Here is a 20119-nt window from a genome sequence, read left to right on the forward strand (position 1 = left end):
CTTCTTACAAACATTCAAAAATCCAGCTCTGTTGCAATGGAAGGCTCTTTGATTCAGCTATTATCAATATTTAAACCTATAGAATTTTCTGACCTCACATTTTTACGGTATTTGTACAAAATTAAGCAAATTCATACATAGATGAAAGCATCAAAGTAAACTACTCCACCAAAAAACTTTTCTCTACAAATTTCAAACCATTTATTCACCATTACCATGTTACCTCTTTTAATAATTTAAAGAAAGAAATATTCTCTGTGTTGTACACATTAAACCCTACCATATTAATTTTTCTATAATTTTTCATTATTTAAGAATGACTTTCACAAAAGCAATGCATATTTGATTTATGACATCTTTCTTTTATCCACCTCTAAAGAAAACACCAAAAAGTCATCCTAATGGATTTGAAAGTCGCTGAAGTGTAACCATGAATATAGGACATACAAAGACTCTCGATCTGACAAAAACTGGTAATGTTCTTGTGTTAAATAGTGATGTATGATTTATATACAAATTAGCATGTTTTTCTAATATTTTCCTATCATTAGAATCTAGGGCCCTAGGTAAATGTGTTCTCTTTGTAAATGTGTAGGCAGAATTTTGTTGTTTGTTTAGCTAATGTTCTAGAAAACATTTCATTATGGCTCCAAATGTGAAAAAAAAGAAAGAATTTTAAAAGTTTTAAACGAATCAACTTTGCATATCATGTTCTTCAAACATATATTTTAAAACAGATTAATTTTTCTTGGTGTAATTCAAAAGAAATTTGAAATTATCATTAAAAGGCGGAAATTAGTTTTTAAAGCAGTCACTTCAATATAATTTTATTTTTTGCATCTGATTAAATATTTATCAAAATATTTTATACCAAGCCTTAAATTCCCTAACAAAACATGCATTCATCTTTGTAGAAAAATTCCTATTAATTATCAATACATTAATCTTACTAGCTCTTATACTGCCTCCTGTCACATCTTCAGATTACCAGTCACTTCAATTCTCTTCTTTTCTATTCCAAAATCTCATTATTAAGCTGAAAACTCTGTATTTTTAGCATTTGGTCATCTGAAATGAAGCAAAAATAAACATCTTTTAAAAATTGTTTTCTACAAACTTTAGAAACAAGCAACTTTATGCATGTGGCCGTACAGGAGCCCGTAATTTAGTGGTTAACTTGGTTTTTTTGTTTGAATTGTTTGAAAATCAACTTTTTTTATGTGCCTGTACCAAGCCAGGAGCCTGTAATATTAGTAATTGTCATTTGTTGCTGTACTTGGGTTTTCTTGTTTGAATTGTTTGACATTTTGTCATGTTGGGGCCTTTTTTAGCTTACTATAAGATATACATTTTGTCATGTTGGGGCCTTATTTAGCTTACTATAGGATATACATTTTGTCATGTTGGGGCCTTATTTAGCTTACTATAGGATATACATTTTGTCATGTTGGGGCCTTATTTAGCTTACTATAGGATATACATTTTGTCATGTTGGGGCCTTATTTAGCTTACTATAGGATATACATTTTGTCATGTTGGGGCCTTATTTAGCTTACTATAGGATATACATTTTGTCATGTTGGGGCCTTATTTAGCTTACTATAGGATATACATTTTGTCATGTTGGGGCCTTATTTAGCTTACTATAGGATATACATTTTGTCATGTTGGGGCCTTATTTAGCTTACTATAGGATATACATTTTGTCATGTTGGGGCCTTATTTAGCTTACTATAGGATATACATTTTGTCATGTTGGGGCCTTATTTAGCTTACTATAAGATATACATTTTGTCATGTTGGGGCCTTATTTAGCTTACTATAGGATATTCATTTTGTCATGTTGGGGCCTTATTTAGCTTACTATAGGATATACATTTTGTCATGTTGGAGCCTTATTTAGCTTACTATAGGATATTCATTTTGTCATGTTGGGGCCTTATTTAGCTTACTATAGGATATACATTTTGTCATGTTGGGGCCTTATTTAGCTTACTATAGGATATACATTTTGTCATGTTGGGGCCTTATTTAGCTTACTATAGGATATACATTTTGTCATGTTGGGGCCTTATTTAGCTTACTATAGGATATACATTTTGTCATGTTGGGGCCTTATTTAGCTTACTATAGGATATACATTTTGTCATGTTGGGGCCTTATTTAGCTTTCTATAGGATATACATTTTGTCATGTTGGGGCCTTATTTAGCTTACTATAGGATATACATTTTGTCATGTTGGGGCCTTATTTAGCTTTCTATAGGATATACATTTTGTCATGTTGGGGCCTTATTTGGCCTACTATAGGATATACATTTTGTCTTGTTGGGGCCTTATTTAGCTTTCTATAGGATATACATTTTGTCATGTTGGGGCCTTATTTAGCTTACTATAGGATATACATTTTGTCATGTTGGGGCCTTATTTAGCTTACTATAGGATATACATTTTGTCATGTTGGGGCCTTATTTAGCTTACTATAGGATATACATTTTGTCATGTTGGGGCCTTATTTAGCTTACTATAGGATATACATTTTGTCATGTTGGGGCCTTATTTAGCTTTCTATAGGATATACATTTTGTCATGTTGGGGCCTTATTTGGCCTACTATAGGATATACATTTTGTCTTGTTGGGGCCTTATTTAGCTTTCTATAGGATATACATTTTGTCATGTTGGGGCCTTATTTAGCTTACTATAGGATATACATTTTGTCATGTTGGGGCCTTATTTAGCTTACTATAGGATATACATTTTGTCATGTTGGGGCCTTATTTAGCTTTCTATAGGATATACATTTTGTCATGTTGGGGCCTTATTTGGCCTACTATAGGATATACATTTTGTCTTGTTGGGGCCTTATTTAGCTTTCTATAGGATATACATTTTGTCATGTTGGGGCCTTATTTAGCTTTCTATAGGATATACATTTTGTCATGTTGGGGCCTTATTTAGCTTACTATATACATTTTGTTCTATATTGAAGATGACCATTAGTTTCTAACATCTAGGTATAGCTTAAGTAAATAGTTGTCTCATTTGATATCATGCCATGTCTCCTTGTTTTATAAAGTGTCTATAAATACCTGAAATATAATTCAAATACAACATATCAAGTAAAATTCAACAATTTAATTAAATCATTTTATCTGTTATTGAATTAAATATGTTGTTTTTATTTCAATTTTAGCAAAGACAACAGCTGTCCTGACATGTGCCATGATCCAATTCGCTGTTACAGAATCTAATGCATTCTAGGTAATATTTCCAAAAGCGTACACCAAAGCGTTGTGATTGGTTTAAAACGAGATAAACAACAGAAATTCAACCAATGATGTAACATTATTTTCATTTCGGTGTACGAACAATGGGATTACCCATCGTCCTTTAGATTCTGAAAAGGCCAATTAAATGTTTAGAGCTCTAAAACTTCCCCCTTTTTATTTCTTAATTGTTGGAAACTAGACTAACAGTTCAAATTTTATTTCTGGAAAAAAAATTCCAACTATGATGTCAACACAAAATTCTTTTCTAACTAAAGGGGAGACATTTTTTGAATTAATCAAACCTGCATTAAAATTTGAAATTAACATTTCATAAACTTATAATTCATAATGTCAAAATTTAATAAAAATGCATTAAAATTTGAACTTAACATTTCATAAGCTTATAATTCATAATGTCAAAATTTAATATATATGCAATGCTTCCTTTAAACATAAAATTACATAAAACTAGCCAATATATGTATGCTCCACTTTATTTGAGACCATTTAAGACTGAAGTGAGTTTCTTATTGTCTGCTAGAGTTCTTTTACTGATCTTGATTTTAGGTTATTTTATTCATTGGGTTTTTGAAGCAAATTGCTTTTATTCCTAGGAACATATTTTTTTCTTTTATTCAAATCAGATAACCCATATGGTTCTGAATAAATTTAATGGAAAACTTGATATTCAAAAGAGAAAATATGGAACCTGCATCTTTTGTAATGATAAGAATGTCAATAAATCACCAATCACATCTGCATTCTTAAAAAGTGAAAAATGTCAAAAAAATGTTTAATTTATCCCCCATAACATTTGTCATCTATGACATGTTATACATGTAGTACCTGAACAGAAGGTATTGTGTTTTTTGAATGGGTCATCTCAGCGTCCACATGCCATAGTCAAAACCTGCTACATTGTAATTCTAGTAGGGGGTAAAACATACAGAGGACCCAGATTGTTGACCTAAAATGTCATTGTCATTATTGTCAGATTGTTAAGCAGACGATGATTGAAACTAGGGAAATTTGTGTCACAACTATCTAGAAAATTGATGACAATAATTTAAATTTTGAAGTTTGAAAAATTGTCATACTCAACAAAAATTCTGTTCTCAAGGGAAATCATGTCACATTTATTTATAAATACAAGACAGTCATCAACAATATCATTTGTATTAGAGTAAAAAAAATAAAAGTAAACAACAAGAAGCACAAGATAAATTAGACCAGCAATCTAGTTTTTTCATGAAGCATTTGTTTGAATCCTCTCTTTGAACTGCAGGCCAAGCATATCTTAATAATTTATACCGGTAGAAAGGTTTGAAGGGCATACCTACGAAACGTCTGATAAAGGATAGGTAGACAGGGCACACTTAAGAATCGTCTTATAATGGTCAACAAGGAACATCTAGGAATTGTTGATAATATAGACAGCTAGACAGGGCACATCTAGGAATCATCTGGTAATAGACAGGTAGACAGGGGACATCTAAGATTCATCTGGTAATAGACAGGTAGACAGGGTACATCTAGGAATCATCTGATAATAGACAGGTAGACAGGGCACGTCTAGGATTCATCTGATAGTAGACAGGTAGACAGGGCACATCTAGAAATCATCTGATAATAGACAGGTAGACAGGGCACATCTAGGATTTACTGGATTCATCTGATAATAGTCAGGTAGACAGGGCACATCTAGGAATCATCTGATAATAGACAGGTAGACAGGGCACATCTAGGAATCATCTGATAATAGACAGATAGACAGAGCACATCTAGAAATCATCTGATAATAGACAGGTAGACAGGGGACATCTAGGAATCATCTGATAGTAGACAGGTAGACAGGGCACATCTAGGACACATCTGATAGTAGACAGGTAGACAGGGCACATCTAGGAATTATCTGATAGTAGACGGGTAGACAGGGCACATCTAGAAATCATGATAGTAGACAGATAGACAGGGCACATCTAGAAATCATCTGATAATAGACAGGTAGACAGGGCACATCTAGAAATCATCTGATAATAGACAGGTAGACAAGGCACATCTAGATATTATCTGATAGTAGACAGGTAGACAGGGTGCATCTAGGAATAATCTGATAGTAGACAGGTAGACAGGGCACATCTAGGAATTATGATAGTAGACAGGTAGACAGGGCACATCTAAAAATTATCTGATAAAGGAAATGTAGATAGCACATCCAGGAAGCATTTGATGATAGACAAGTACATAGGGCATAGCTGAAAAACCCTTGTTGATAGAAAGATAGACATAGCAAATGTAGGAATAGTTAAAATATAAGAAAGCCTTAAATAATCCAAAAGGTATACATAACAAAACTAGGAAAATTTTCTATGATAACAAAATATGGACAGTACAAATTTTGTTATCCTCAAGTAACAAACAAAGTGATAGGCATTCGGCACATTTATAAATTCTTAGGCAAAAAGGCATTGTGAATCTGTTACTCATATAATTGACCTTATTGCTACTGGAGATTCTCTGACACTTGACCAGATGTCAAACACCAAATTATTTTGTTCTGCATTGATCATCAGTCATTTTGAGGACTTAAATTACAAAATGGTTGATAGGGCATATCTAGCAAATATCCAAAGTACTCATTATTTCTATGAACTATTACGTATATACATTGCCAGTTTGCAAAGGCCATAAGAAGGACCTTTAGAATGCCCTGTAAATACTTATAAAGTAAGGAAAATGGCACACAAGCTGTAGTTGAAAAACTAAGCAAAATCTTACTGTCAGATCAACTTCACATTTTAGATATAAAATGAGAAAAAAACCAAATCGAAATTTCTGCTGGTAAAACCACTTTTTTTCACATTCCAAAATAAAAGAATGATTTCTTCAAGGGTGTGGTTGGCACTTTCTTAACAGTGGAAAATCTTGACAACTCCTATCTAAAACTTCTGATGAAAAGAAGCTAAATAGACTGCCATGCTAAAATCAACATTCACCATTTCTGTTTTTCCCATTATAATGTTCAAATGTGTTGGCCCTGGGTAAAAAACATTAAGTAACGGATCATTACCAATTTATGACAACTGCGAAGAAATGTTCTCGACTGTCTTTATGGAATTGTTTGATTACAATGTTCTTGCAAACATTTTTCTCATTTCAAAGATAAAGTTTCATTCCAAATATTGCCTGTTTTATCCATTAAGTTTGACTTCGACTGCTGAGGGAGAGAAAAAAGTTGTGTTTATTCAACAGAGTAACGGAATATTTTGTTCATTTTAAAGCGATTTCTATGACAATGATAAACAACCTCTCTGACATGATTGATTTACATTATTTTCCCATCTTCTATATAAATTATTATATACCAAAACAAACAGTTTTCACAATCTGCTCTAGTTTTTACCATGTTGTATGCAACTTCTGTTGTTTTAGAACCTTTAGAATATCTTTGGAGACGGGACATAGAATAAAAGACAAAGGACCAAAAAGTCAAATGGAATTATCAATGCTTTTAAAAAACTTCATACCCACTTTTTTTGTAACTCATGAATGTAACTTGATCTGACCAGAATAATACAGAGATTTGTTACTGTGGATTCATTATCATTTGTTGGATACAAATTTTCATGGATTTCTCGGGGACAGGTGAACAACGAAATTAAATGTTCTCCAAAAAGACAATTTTCTATAAGCTTATATGGTATGCAAGCTTTGGCAAAACCAGGAAACTAAATTTCGACAATTATACAAATTGAAATATGCAGGGATATTCTCAAGTAATATGAACTTTGAAACTTTTGTCAGGGTCAAATGAATAATTAGATCATCTGCATCCACACATCTGATAAGTCAGAGTCAAATGTGAAATATTAATAAACTATCGACACAGAGATATGTCTCACCTATATAATAGGCATATAGAATATAGTCCCATAGACAGCAACATTGCTTATCAGTTCAAAGTCCAAAGACTATTAACTAGTGAAGAGGGCCTCAAAATGGTCAACAAACTGTAATGGAACCATGAACTTTCAAAAAATGAATAGAGTTTTTTACCTGGTAGAATGTAACTTTATAGGAAGTATAATTGTCTTTTGTAAGTCAGAGCCCATCAAACTAATTAAAGCAAAAAGTTAACATTGGTTAGATTTTATGTGTTTAAACGTTATTTTAAGCACTGCTATTGGGCTTTTTTTTGGCGGCCAGTTTTTATTGGTGGAGGAAGCCATAGTGTGAAGAGAAAACCACAAGCTTTGATAAGAAAATTGACAATCCTAGTCAATTAAGATTGAAGTTGAGTGCACCCACAGGAGCAAGATTTGAACTCACATCTTCAGTATTGACAGGCTAGTAACTACTTATGACCTCAAAATAGTAGTCAAACTGAAAAAGTACTGATACTAATTTGCAACTTCATATAAAATATTAATGATCTATGACAGGCATTCTAATTTCAAAATCCTTCTAATAAATGATGTTTTCTCCAGATGTGTATTGAGCACTGTTTTGGGCTTAATTTAACTTTGCCCAATCTCAGATGCCAAAAATATTTGTGTCTTGGGAATCATTATCATCTATAGCACATTTTGGTTTGAAGTCTTAATTTTTATACAGCTTTTATGTAAAATAAAATATATTTTAAGTGCACAAAATCATCAAATTTTACAAAACTGTGTCAACTTTGTAGATATACTTACTACTACATGTGTATTATGAAGATGTTTGGCTTACCTGAAATCAAAGCTTTTTAATTAGATCCATTTAAGAACCAGATTTTGGATATTTTATAATAAAGTTGAAATTCAAGGCTATTTTTTGCCAAAATCTAACTAGTCCTCTCATATACTGCAAAAAAGTTAACTATCTAATTCTTACAGTATCTTAAGGACAAAATACTATAGAAATTAAATTATAGAATATCTATTCCCATGGATAAATAAAAAATATTCAATACTAGTACTTCAAAATAAATTTCATGTTACCCTGACTTGAGCATCAACAGTTGTTTTGAAGGACATTACACACACCCCCAGCTTATTAAAGTACTTCCATCTATTTTTGAATATCATAGATTTATTAAATATTGACATTTCAATATCTGTGATTATTTTCTGATGAACAAAACCCAAACTTATGTAAGAACCAGAAATCATGTTTGAGAATTCCCTTAGGAATTTCCTTTGTAGCCATTTTGTTCTGATTGTATAAGTATTTTATGGCGTCAGAATTATACAGTTCTGAGAAAATATTGCCCATTATACTTTAGATAACGACAAATTTCCTTTAACCTTTAACAATCTTACATGTTTCAAAATTATTGGCATAGAGAGAACATTATATTATATTTTAGTTAATAAACCAACATCATAATGTTTTTGAAAATCAAAAATAGTAACATTATGCTAAGTATGTGTTTCACAAGAACAAATAAAATGTTCAATAAATTTTCAAACAATTAACATGCAACAATTTTCATCAGAAATAAATGTAAACATAAAAATAAAACACAATTGTTATGCTGTTTTGAGTTTTTACTATAATATAAATGGTTCAATTTATATGCAAACATGATGTACCACTTACAACATATATACCGGTAATGCTTTTAAAAAAAATAAATCTAAAATTTAATTTTCAAGCACAATTTGAATTTTTGTGAAGACTATGAGACTACCAATGTTGTTTTTTCACTGTAAATTCTAAATTCTAAAACTGAAAGAGAGTATGTTTTCTTATAATTAGTTTGCTGGCAAGATTTGAACTCAATTGAGAGCACTAGCAATGCAACTTTCAATAATTGTGAATATACTCAATATTTCCAAGGGGCATAACTCTTTTAACAAAAATGTGTTCATAGTACATGTATGCCCCATCTGCACTATAGTTTTTTATGTTCAATGGACTGTGAAAAAGGGAAAAATTTCTGATATGGCATTAAAATTAGAAAGATCATATCTTTAGGAACATGTGTACTAAGTTTCAAGTTGATTGAACTTCAACTTAATCAAAAACTACCTTGACCAAAAACTTTAATCTGAAGCGAGACGAACAGATGAACGGACAGACAAACGGACCCACAGACCAGAAAACATGATGCCCATAAATGGGGCATAAAACCATTTTATATAAAAAGATGAACGAAAAACAAATATGTAACACATAAACAAATGACAACAACCGAATCACAATCTCAGAGAGCTAACAAGACCAGATGGACAGACAGCACCCAGTGTTTCTATATCTCCTGCAATGTGCAGCATGAGGACAAACAAATTTTATATTTTATTATTGGCTTGCAGGTCAAAAGTTTAACATTTGAATCCATAACTATGCATCTTTTCAGTTTTACCTCAGCTAAAGAAGGATTGTGAATTTTTTATAGAGTGTATAGTTATATTCAAAAAGAACAGAATGTCAACATTTAAGAAGAGGCTGTCACAACGACAGCAAACCGGATTTATTAACATTTATTTGTGTCCTGGCAATATCACAAGAACCATTACTGATGATTGGTGAAAGTGAAAATCGTCAATATCAAATATGACCTCCATTTTGTCATCAACATATTAAAATTTGAAAAGCAAAGATTGAATGGTTCATGAGTAAATGCAACAACGTAAATGGAAACGTCATTTTACGATCTTTCAAGAACCATAACTCTTGAACAGTAAAAGTCAAAATCGTCATTATTTAACTTGACCTCTATTTTGTCAACAGTTACAACATATCAAAATTTGAAAAGCTTTGGTTGAATGGTTCATGAGAAAATGCACGGACACGACTGGAAACACCATTTTTCAATCTTTCAAGAACCATAACTCCTGAACAGTAAAAGTCAAAATTGTCATTATTGAACTTGACCTCCATTTAGTTGTCAGTAACAACATATTAAAATTTGAAAAGCTTTGGTTGAATGGTTCATGAGAAAATGCACGGACACGACTGGAAACACAATTTTTCAATCTTTCAAGAACCATAACTCCTGAACGGTAAAAGTCAAAATCGCCATTATTGAACTTGACCTTCATTTAGTTGTCAGTAACAACATATTAAAATTTTAAAAGCTTTGGTTGAATGGTTCATGAGTAAATGCACGGACAACATTTGATTGCCCCCTCCGCCCGACTGCCCATCCCCAAATCAATAACCGACATTTTTGTCACAAAAATCTGGTTAAAAATGAAAACAAGCTACCAGAAAGAAACTTAAATTATTGACTGATTGAGACAAAATAAAATCCATCTGATATATATATTGATTTACATATATTTTTTGGTCTATGGCTTAAAAAAAATCGAGAAGACCTAGCTAGAGCTAGATTAACCATAGTTGTACAATTGCACATACTTACTTGTGTATATATGTTTAAAGCAAGTCATATGACCATCAGCATTACCCAACCAGAAAGGTAAGCACACATGAATAACAAAACACATGAAGATGAGGTGCAAAGGAAATGCATTAAAGACATATATGACACTTAAATTATTGCATCTTGTATTATACTTGACGTAACATATCTAAAACGTACAGTTCAAGAAAAACTGACCAAGTTTAACAACCATATTGTCTGTGACATCTGAACAATAAATAAATTGTGGCAATTTGCACATCTTTTAAAAATATACAAATATCATGTGATACAAAATGGTTTTAGAAAGTAGGCAGAGATCAGTCAACACTAAAATGTTCATACTTGAAAATAAGACTGGGCAAAGACTAGTAAAATTATGTCCATAACAAAGGGATTTAAGTAATTGTCATGAATTGGCTGTGAAAATGGCACCAAACCAGATTTTTCTTAGATGTATAAGAGTCATTGCTCTTGCGATAAAAAATGAAAACAAACCCTGACCTCCATTTTTTTACAAGACGCTATTTATCAAAATTGGATCAAGCTTTATCAAAGAAGCAACATTAAGTTCCATTTTGCAAATGTTAAAACTCATCAGTATTGAACTTGTCCTCTATTTTGTCATCAGAAACAACAGATTTAAAATTTTAAAACCTTTACTCAAGAGGATCACAAAGTAATTGTAAAAAAAAACACCATAAAGTGCTATTTCATAATCTATCCATGACACTGATTTTTGTACAGAAGTGAGAATATGTTAGAGTGAATTTTGAAAATAAACTACTAAGATTTGTAACTTTGAGTTACAATAAAATTTGATGTTCTGACATTTTGCTCTACCAAGAATGCTAAACATGGTAGAGGATTTGTTTTAAGTATTCTTGTAAGGCTCCTAAAAAATACAAAACAAAAAACACAGGTAAAAATTACATGACACATGACAGACGATAATTTATAAACAAACACTGATTTATTAAACTTAAAAAAAACCATTTACACCTGGCCAATGACTTCCTGTTGGCTAAAAACTATTGTTCCAGGTTAACTGATACTTTTACCACATATGCATCAGAGACCCATCGAAAAACACATGTATAAAACGTAAAGACACACTATGCAGAAGAGATTCAAAATATTAGATTCAGAATTTCAATAATGAAGATTTATTAGATTAATTTTTGTTTTTCAGTAGTTTTGAGCATTAATAGAATCTTTACCCTATTTTAAACACTAAAAATTAAAGATATCAAAGATTCAGTTTAGTCCTATCAACGTACATTTCAATTATTAAAGTTGTCTTATCAATCATAGGGTGTTCAGTAGTTGTCGATTGTTGATGTCGTTCATAAGTGTTTCTCATTTTTTATATAGATTAGACCATTGGTTTTCTCGTTTGAATAGTTTTAGAGTAGTAATTTTTTGGGCCCTTTATAGCTTGCTGTTCCGTGTGAGCCAAGGCTCCGTGTTGAAGGCCGTACCATGACCTATAATGGTTTACTTTTATAAATTGTTACTTGGGTGGAGAGTTGTCTCATTGGCACTCAAACCACATTTTCCTATATCTATTAAGTTGTGTATTCAAACATTGTTTATCAAAAATATCCTACAACTGACTTCCACCATTAATGACCAAATCAAGTCATCAGTTTTAGACGAAGACAATTGATATATCAATGGTTAAACAAATTCATTTTTAATGACAGATATTTCACGTTACACTTTATCTTTTTCATAAACCTACTGTACAAGGTACTTCAGTTTGAATTACAAAAAGACATTTATCCACAGCAAAAGCCGTGCCAATTCTGTAAATGTTTGCCAACTCTTTCAAAGACCTCCCAAAGCACTGTGGTTTTTAAAGTATAATCGGTAAAAATAACAGTTTAAAAGAGAAATGAGGCAGTGCAAAAGCATGGGTAGGAATAACCCTGCCTCACAAGATCTTTATTTACTTAAGGTCATATAAAACAACAAAGACAACAACACCCATCAATTACCGCAGGGTAAGAGTTGTTGTTGTCTTTGTTGTTTTATTTTACTTTTAAAGTGAAAGACAACTGCGAGTACCTTAAGGTATCCACCCACTATTACCCTACCGCACAATAACCACTTCAGGTGTTGGTTCACCCTGTTCAAATATATGGTCATATAATTCAATTTTGATACCAATATGAATTTTTGATACAAATTTGCATGCCAGCTAATATTCATCCACTTGACTCAAATATGTAATGACAAAATATAACTTCATGTGCATCTTTAAGAGATAAAAGAGTCAAACTTTACTCAATTTCTCTCCATTAGACAGACATATCTAAAGCACACATATTTTAGTATAAGTAAAAACATTGGAATATCTTCTTTACATGCATGTTTACTCTTAATTTGTGTAACACTTTTTTGGAAGTATGAATTTTTATTGAATTTTCAAAATTAAAGAAAAACAAAAGGCTTATTGTGCTTTCTTTGTATCCATGTATCTATTCATCAGTGATTTGTTCATTAAAACTGGTACATATAATTGCCAGAAGTTTTTTTTTTTAAATTATGATTAATTTTGTCCAAGGACACAGTTATCCTCCTTTTTGACAAATGTAGTCCCTACCATGAAGTGTATAATTTTTTTTCATACACTTTCCAAATTTATGTCTTAATATTTTCTGCATGAAATATCAAGTAAAGGGATGAAATTACATGTTAAAAAAATTTGGATGCTAAATCTTTATGTTAAGAAGTGATTTGGTCCAGTTAAAAAAGCTCAAAAATGAGTATGCCTGAAGCTGTCAAACTGAATTTTAGACCCCCTTAACATAGAATTGTCCATATATTGAGTTAGAGCTGGTAGACTTTTCAAAAATTTTGACATTATTTGTACCAATAGTAGTTCCCTACACTGTAAAAATCTTTTTGAGATCTAGAGCAAGTTCTAATTTGTTAATTTGAATTTATTGTCTAAAAGAAATGCACTACGAAATATCTGTAGGCATTTTAATACTCCCATCTAAATCAATTCTCTATATTTTTTAAATTCAAAAATATTGTTCAAAAAGTCACCCCCACTTGCACTATCATTTTCTAGGTTCAGTGGACCATGACATTGGGATAAAATCTCTAATTAGGCATTAAAATTAGAAAAATCATATCATAGGGAACATGTGTACTAAGTTTGAAGTCGATTGGACTTCAATTTCATCAAGAACTACCTTGACCAAAAACTTTAACCCGAAGCGGGACAGACGGACGGACGAATGAACAAACAGACCAGAAAACATAATATCCCTCTACTATTATAGGTGGGGCATAAAAATAATCATGGAGGAAAGGGTTAACTAATTGTACTGCCATCTTGAATTGTAAAATAGCAGAAGTCAATCAGTCCAGTTAAATGATCTGCATATTTGGGACATAAAATGACAGTTATATTTGGATTGTTCTATAAAATTGACACAAATTACTGATTTATAGCAAGACTGTTTTTACCAAATATTTGTTTCCATTCAATCAAACTTTCAACCTATTCATATATTGGGAGATAACTCAACGACATATAGTATATTTATTTATTATAATGGAATCTTTTTTTTTACTTTTTATAGTCAGAAATTAAGTTTGGTGGTACATTTTTTTCATTTTAATTTCTAAAAGCATATCATAAATTTGTCTTTTCATATTTTATTTCAAAAACTATCTCATTTAGATTTTTATTTGTTTCACAAAAAAAAATTTTCACAAATAGTCTGCAAAATTGGACAGTTTTGTAAAACTTGTAGCTTGAAAATGTCAATCTGTAACCCATAATTTTTACAATATTTTATTAAAATTTTAATATTTAGAAAATTTTATCTTAGGAAATAAATAGTTATGATCCAACTTAAGGTATGACATAACACTACAGGGAGATAACTCTAAATATCAGCTGAACATTTTTAAATTAGTATCTATAGTTGAGGCATTTAAGCTTTTCAAGAATAAAAATTAGTGTTTGCCAAACTGATATTTATCCAATAAAAAAATTTCCAATAAAGTGTGAGATTCAAATATTTTGAAATTTTTATATTTTTGTCAAAGGGTCAAATTAAATATTTAGCCAAGATTTTATACAATTTAATTGAGTCAAATTAGATTGAGTCAAGGTGTTTGGTACCACCTTAAGCACAACAATCACTCAAAATGAGATCATGTGCTAAATAATGTTCCTACTTCAACATGTTTATTTTCTACAGTCTGATTAAATTTCTATTCTGTGTCCAACCTTGCAAGATTCTGACAACTCTCTTTTCTACGTTCTTATTCAAGATTTTGGGGAAACTTTGGCTTTGCTGCAGAGAAAAACACCTTTAAACAAGAATTTGTCCCCATTACACGGATGCCCCATCTGCACTATTATTTTTTATGTTCAGTGGAGCATGAAAATGGGGGGAAATCTCTAATTGGCATTAAAATTAGAAACTTTATATCATAGGGAACATGTGTACTAAGTTTGAAGTTGATTCAACTCCATCAGAAACAAGCTTCTGTCCAAGTTTGGTAGAAATCCAATTTAGTTTAAGAAAGTTATTAAATTTCAAAATATTTAACAACAGAGTGAATATTCATGGACACTGCCACCGCAGATTACGAAGTCAACAACACCAATGGAATGTAGGATCACTTAGTCTCGCTTTTTGGACTAAAGTCGAAGGCTCAGCAAAAATTGTAATAAAATTGAGAATAGAATTATAGAAATGGTGAATGTGTCAAAGAGACAACACCCTGACCAAAGATCAGAAAACAGCTGAAGGCCATCAATTGGTCTTCAACAAATAAAATTGAGAATGGAAATGGGGAATGTGTCAAAGAAACAACAACCTGACCAAAGAAAATAACAACTGCAGAAGGTCACCAACAGGTCTTCAATGTAGCGGAAATTCCCGCATTCGGGGGCGTCTTTCATTGAACAGAAAGTAGAATAGTGTGTTGTAAGATCCTTTCCAGCAAGACATTCACCCAGGATCATATAATTTTATTAGGTTGGATTATATAATCAATCACTTTGTTCTGGAATAACTCGTCAAACATGTGTATTGCCTAAAGTAAATCTTGTTATAGTTTAGTTGTGTCTCCAGTTCGATTGACCTATTTGTTCTCTTATGAATTTGCCAAGGCATTGTTTTAGAGAAAAGCATGATCATCATTTTAAGATGTACACTTTTGGAGATATCAGATTCTTTACTTTTTAAATGAGAATGTGCAGAAGACGCCTCCGGGTGCGGGAATTTCTCGCTACATTAAAGACCTGTTAATGACCTTCTGTTGTTGTTTTTTTATTTGGTCGGGTTGTTGTCTCTTTGACACATTCCCCATTTCCATTCTCAATTTTACTTAACTAAATTGTACATATAATGTTGATAAACATATATAATGTTGATAAACATAACAATCAGGTCAAGACTATTCCAGGAAAAGTATAAGGGTCAGTTAATATTTTTTTTTGTACACTTTTATTATATTTTTTATAGATCTACTGACCACAATTCCTTTTTATTCACACCTAGCAGCTTGAATGTGATTAATTGTTACAGAGTTAATGTTCAGAGATCAACACAAACTTCAAGAATACAACTAGAAAAATTCAAAATGATGGTGACTAGTGATTTCTAAAGGTCCATTGGTTTAGGAGAAGTTATTTTAAGTAGGCAATACACACCAAGTGATGAAAAGTAAAACTGGTCCTAAAGGGGCCAAAATATATTCTTATTAGTCATAAATGTCAAGTTTGTTTTTCCTCCACTATAGTTTCCCTCTTTAGTTATCAGGTTGCTCAGTCATAAATCTTACTCAGCACTCTGGAGTTCAAAATGTGTGCTAGATTGACGAAATAAAAAATCCGGTTTCTTGATTGGTTGATTTGTGAGTCTGAGTATGAAAATTGTACTTAAAAGTTTCATGCCCCCAAGGCCTAAAGCAATTGTTTCGGACACAAGGACGAAGAAAGGACAGAAAGACAGAGACAATTATATGCTTCTGATTTTTTTTCATGAAATGATTTATAAATTTTTTGAATGCCAAGACACCCCGCTTCATCAGCATGTTCCTAACAAACCAGATATGATCCTGCAAGGCAGACAGATATCTTGCATATAAGATCAATATAAAATATATTAAGTTGTCTTCTACCCAATAATTCCATCGGAACAAGAACCGTAAATCTATTTTAAATGGACAACAGAAAAAGGTCTTGCTGGGTATATCTAACATCAAATGCATTCTAATCAATATAAAAAGCATGAGATTGCGATGTTTAAAGATTGAATAATCAAAACCCTAAGACAGGAATTAATGTTAAGCCCACATGAAGTACAAATTTGTTTTAAATGGACTACACCAATGTTCATAAAGAGAAATTAATCTTCTTAATGCATATTTGTATTTTTAATGTATGCAGTGTCTCTTGAAAACCTTGAAATCCATTTTTTAAATTTGTTTTAAATAGACAACAGAACTGGACCCATATTGTTCATAAAACATTTTTCTCAATATAAAATATATAATATGTCATCAAGATTTAAAATCTTACCTTAGTAAAAAAAAGTCTTCAGATTTGAAAGATAAATGTGGAACGACTTTTAGCAGATAATTAGGAGATGTAAAGTTAATGGTTTACCCTTCAAAAACACATTTCTCACTATTTCTGCCCACAAAATATGACATTTCCCATTACCAAATAACGTTAACCAAATTATCACAAAATATACATCAGTATAACAAACTAGACAATTTATCAAAAGGTAACGCTGGATCTAGAATCCAAAGATCTGGTAGTCATTATACCCTATCATGTTAATAGGCCCATTTATTAGATGTAATTGAAGATAGAAAAATAAATGGCCATTTTTTTCTCTTTGAAGATGAACTGGAAAAACAAACATTTATTTAAATGTTGGTTTTGACGGCACACTTGAGGTGTGTTTTTCCAAAAAAATCATACTATTACATGTGTAATTTCTTTTCTTGTTGAAGAGAAATTATAAATCATGATCTTTTTAATAGAAGAGAGTTATATTTCATCAAAAAAATTAAAAAATAATGTATCAAAAATTATGAATGAATAAATATCTCATATAAAGATAAAAAGTGATATTAATGACTTGTCTATCTTGAATTAATTTCACATAAAGGAAACAATATTTCATATCTAATGAGTTATCTCCCGAAAATTTCAAATACCTGGGTCTTACTGATCTTTCTAAATCTCAAGGTCACAGAAAAGTCAGATTTCTCCAAATGTTTTCCACCAGAAAGGAAACGATATTTCATATCTAATGAATTATCTCCCTTTCATATCTAATGAGTTATGTACCTAACGTTTCAAATACCTGGATCTTACTGATCTTTCTAGTCTTAAGGTCACAGTAAAGTCAGATTTCCCCAAATATTTTCCACTATAACCAACAATCAGTTCTGTACCTTTTCCACTTTCTAATCATTTCTGTACTCGTAAATTTCTTATAGTAAAGGATAAAGTTCATGACTTCTGAAAAAAAAATTCTACACTAAATCAGTTTTATCACTTCCAAACAGATTTGATTTAATATGCTATTAATGAAGTTCAGATTAAGTATAATGTTGCTTTCGATGTATAGTAAAATCTTCCTAAACTAAGCTTAACTTTAGCCAGGGGAGATAATGTCATTTATATATACAAGTCGCATTGCTCATTATATGTGTAATACTTTATTGTTGAAATAAAGTTTTTGTTGCATTGCATTTTAAATTTAAAAGCTGTAATTAATTACTATTTGAATAAGACCTGGTCCTGAGAAACTCTGCCTTATATTGAATTGTACAAAAGAAAGATGTGGTTCCCTGAAGTTGAAATAAAAAGAACAAGATGCTCACCTGGCAAAAACATGCAATTAATTATTTTTTATGATATAAGTCACTTATTTTTTAAATATACAATTTTTCGAGGGTATATAAGTTAAATTCAAGGACAGTTATTTGTCTCTAATACCAGGATCAAACTATAGTTATTTATCAACATCTGGATTATGTATTTGGCAAAATCTTCCTGAAGACCACCAAATCCACTCCTTAATTCAAATGGTCCACCACAAAAAAATCAGCACAATAACAAAAACAATAAGAAATGATTCTGGACATAAACATGTACAAGTACATGACATTGAGGTCAAATACCAAACATTTTTTTAATTAACAAATGGCTGACTGGAAAACACAAGAACCGCAGCTGCAACCTAATTGATAAGTTGATGACAACAAGAGTACAGCTCAATATCAGTACTATTAATGAAATATCACATTAGATGTATGTGTCATTATAACAGGTTATTCTGATTGGTTAACTGCACATCACATGTTATTCCTGAAGCCATTGCATTAATCAATAAATCTTATAGTTCATGATAACACGAGGTCCCACAATAAAGTACACAGGTGTTTTACATAAAAAATTGATAAAATTCGTGTTTTCATGATCCTTGCTAAAAAAATATAATTATAAGTATTGAATACTTCATTTTGTAATTTTTAGTGGTTGTAAAAGAGTTGACTGTGCGCACAGTATAAAGTGCTTCCACGCTTCATACAAAATGTACTTCAGTCAACACTTTTACACCCCAATAAAGTTAGAAAAAGAAGCATTTAATTCTTAAAAATGAACAATTCTCCCATACTCATGTACTGTATCAAATGATTGTCCTGACTGATAAAACTTACCCAATCAAATTCTTATGTGAAATTTTAAAAACAAAATACAGTAATTTGATTGGTTGATTTATGAGTTGGAGTACCATAATCATACTCAACAGTTTTTTTACCTCAGACTCAAAGCCAACTGAAGGAGAATATTTTTCAATACTTTCCCCTACAAATTTTAATAATTCTTAAAAAGTTGAAAATAAAGTTTGAAATTTTCCATTCATGAAAGTCAACTCAATTAAGTTAGTCACAAGCTGCAAAAAATGGAAATTATTGTTTAATATGAGTATAATTCTCAAATTTAGTCACTTAATATAATATAATACATGTACATAAATCATCTGTGGCAGTACATATAATATTTAGAAAAGAATATGTTACAAAAATAACACTCATGTTCCACCACATTTGTAACTCTACTCTTATGAATACTTTCCATTATAAATAAACCTTGTTATTTTTTGGTCATTTGTCATACCCTATTGTATCCTTGACCTTAAGACAGTGTGATGGATGGTATCCTGTAGATTTGATGGTGTTGAAATAACTGACTTTCTCCATCAATCCTGTAAAAAAAGAGAAATTTTTTGAGTAATATTTCAGGTTAATTCAATTTTTTAACACTGATGGATCGCAGGTCAAAAATTAAATATTATAGTCGTTATTATATAATTTGAAGTTATAAAGATAAATGCAGTTACGTCTGCCAGAGAGGCTAATTGAGTCTTTCACTAGCCTTTACTATAGAAAACTGATAGTTCTAGAAGTTCATATTTAATGAGGAATTCTAATAAA

General features: G+C 31.1%; 1 long non-coding RNA gene across 1 annotated transcript; it reads right to left on the bottom strand.

Annotated features, from left to right (window-relative positions):
• Positions 1-954: 954 nt before the first annotated feature.
• LOC134723294 (uncharacterized) lies at positions 955-19892 on the bottom strand. The gene is made up of 3 exons (XR_010108040.1): positions 19803-19892; positions 17980-18137; positions 955-1068 (listed from the first exon to the last, which is right to left on the bottom strand). It is a non-coding gene; the product is annotated as an uncharacterized LOC134723294 (long non-coding RNA).
• Between the last annotated feature and the right edge of the window lie 227 nt (positions 19893-20119).

This window comes from Mytilus trossulus, chromosome 6 (genome assembly GCF_036588685.1).
Source record: "Mytilus trossulus isolate FHL-02 chromosome 6, PNRI_Mtr1.1.1.hap1, whole genome shotgun sequence".
NCBI classification, from domain to species: Eukaryota; Metazoa; Mollusca; class Bivalvia; order Mytilida; family Mytilidae; genus Mytilus; species Mytilus trossulus.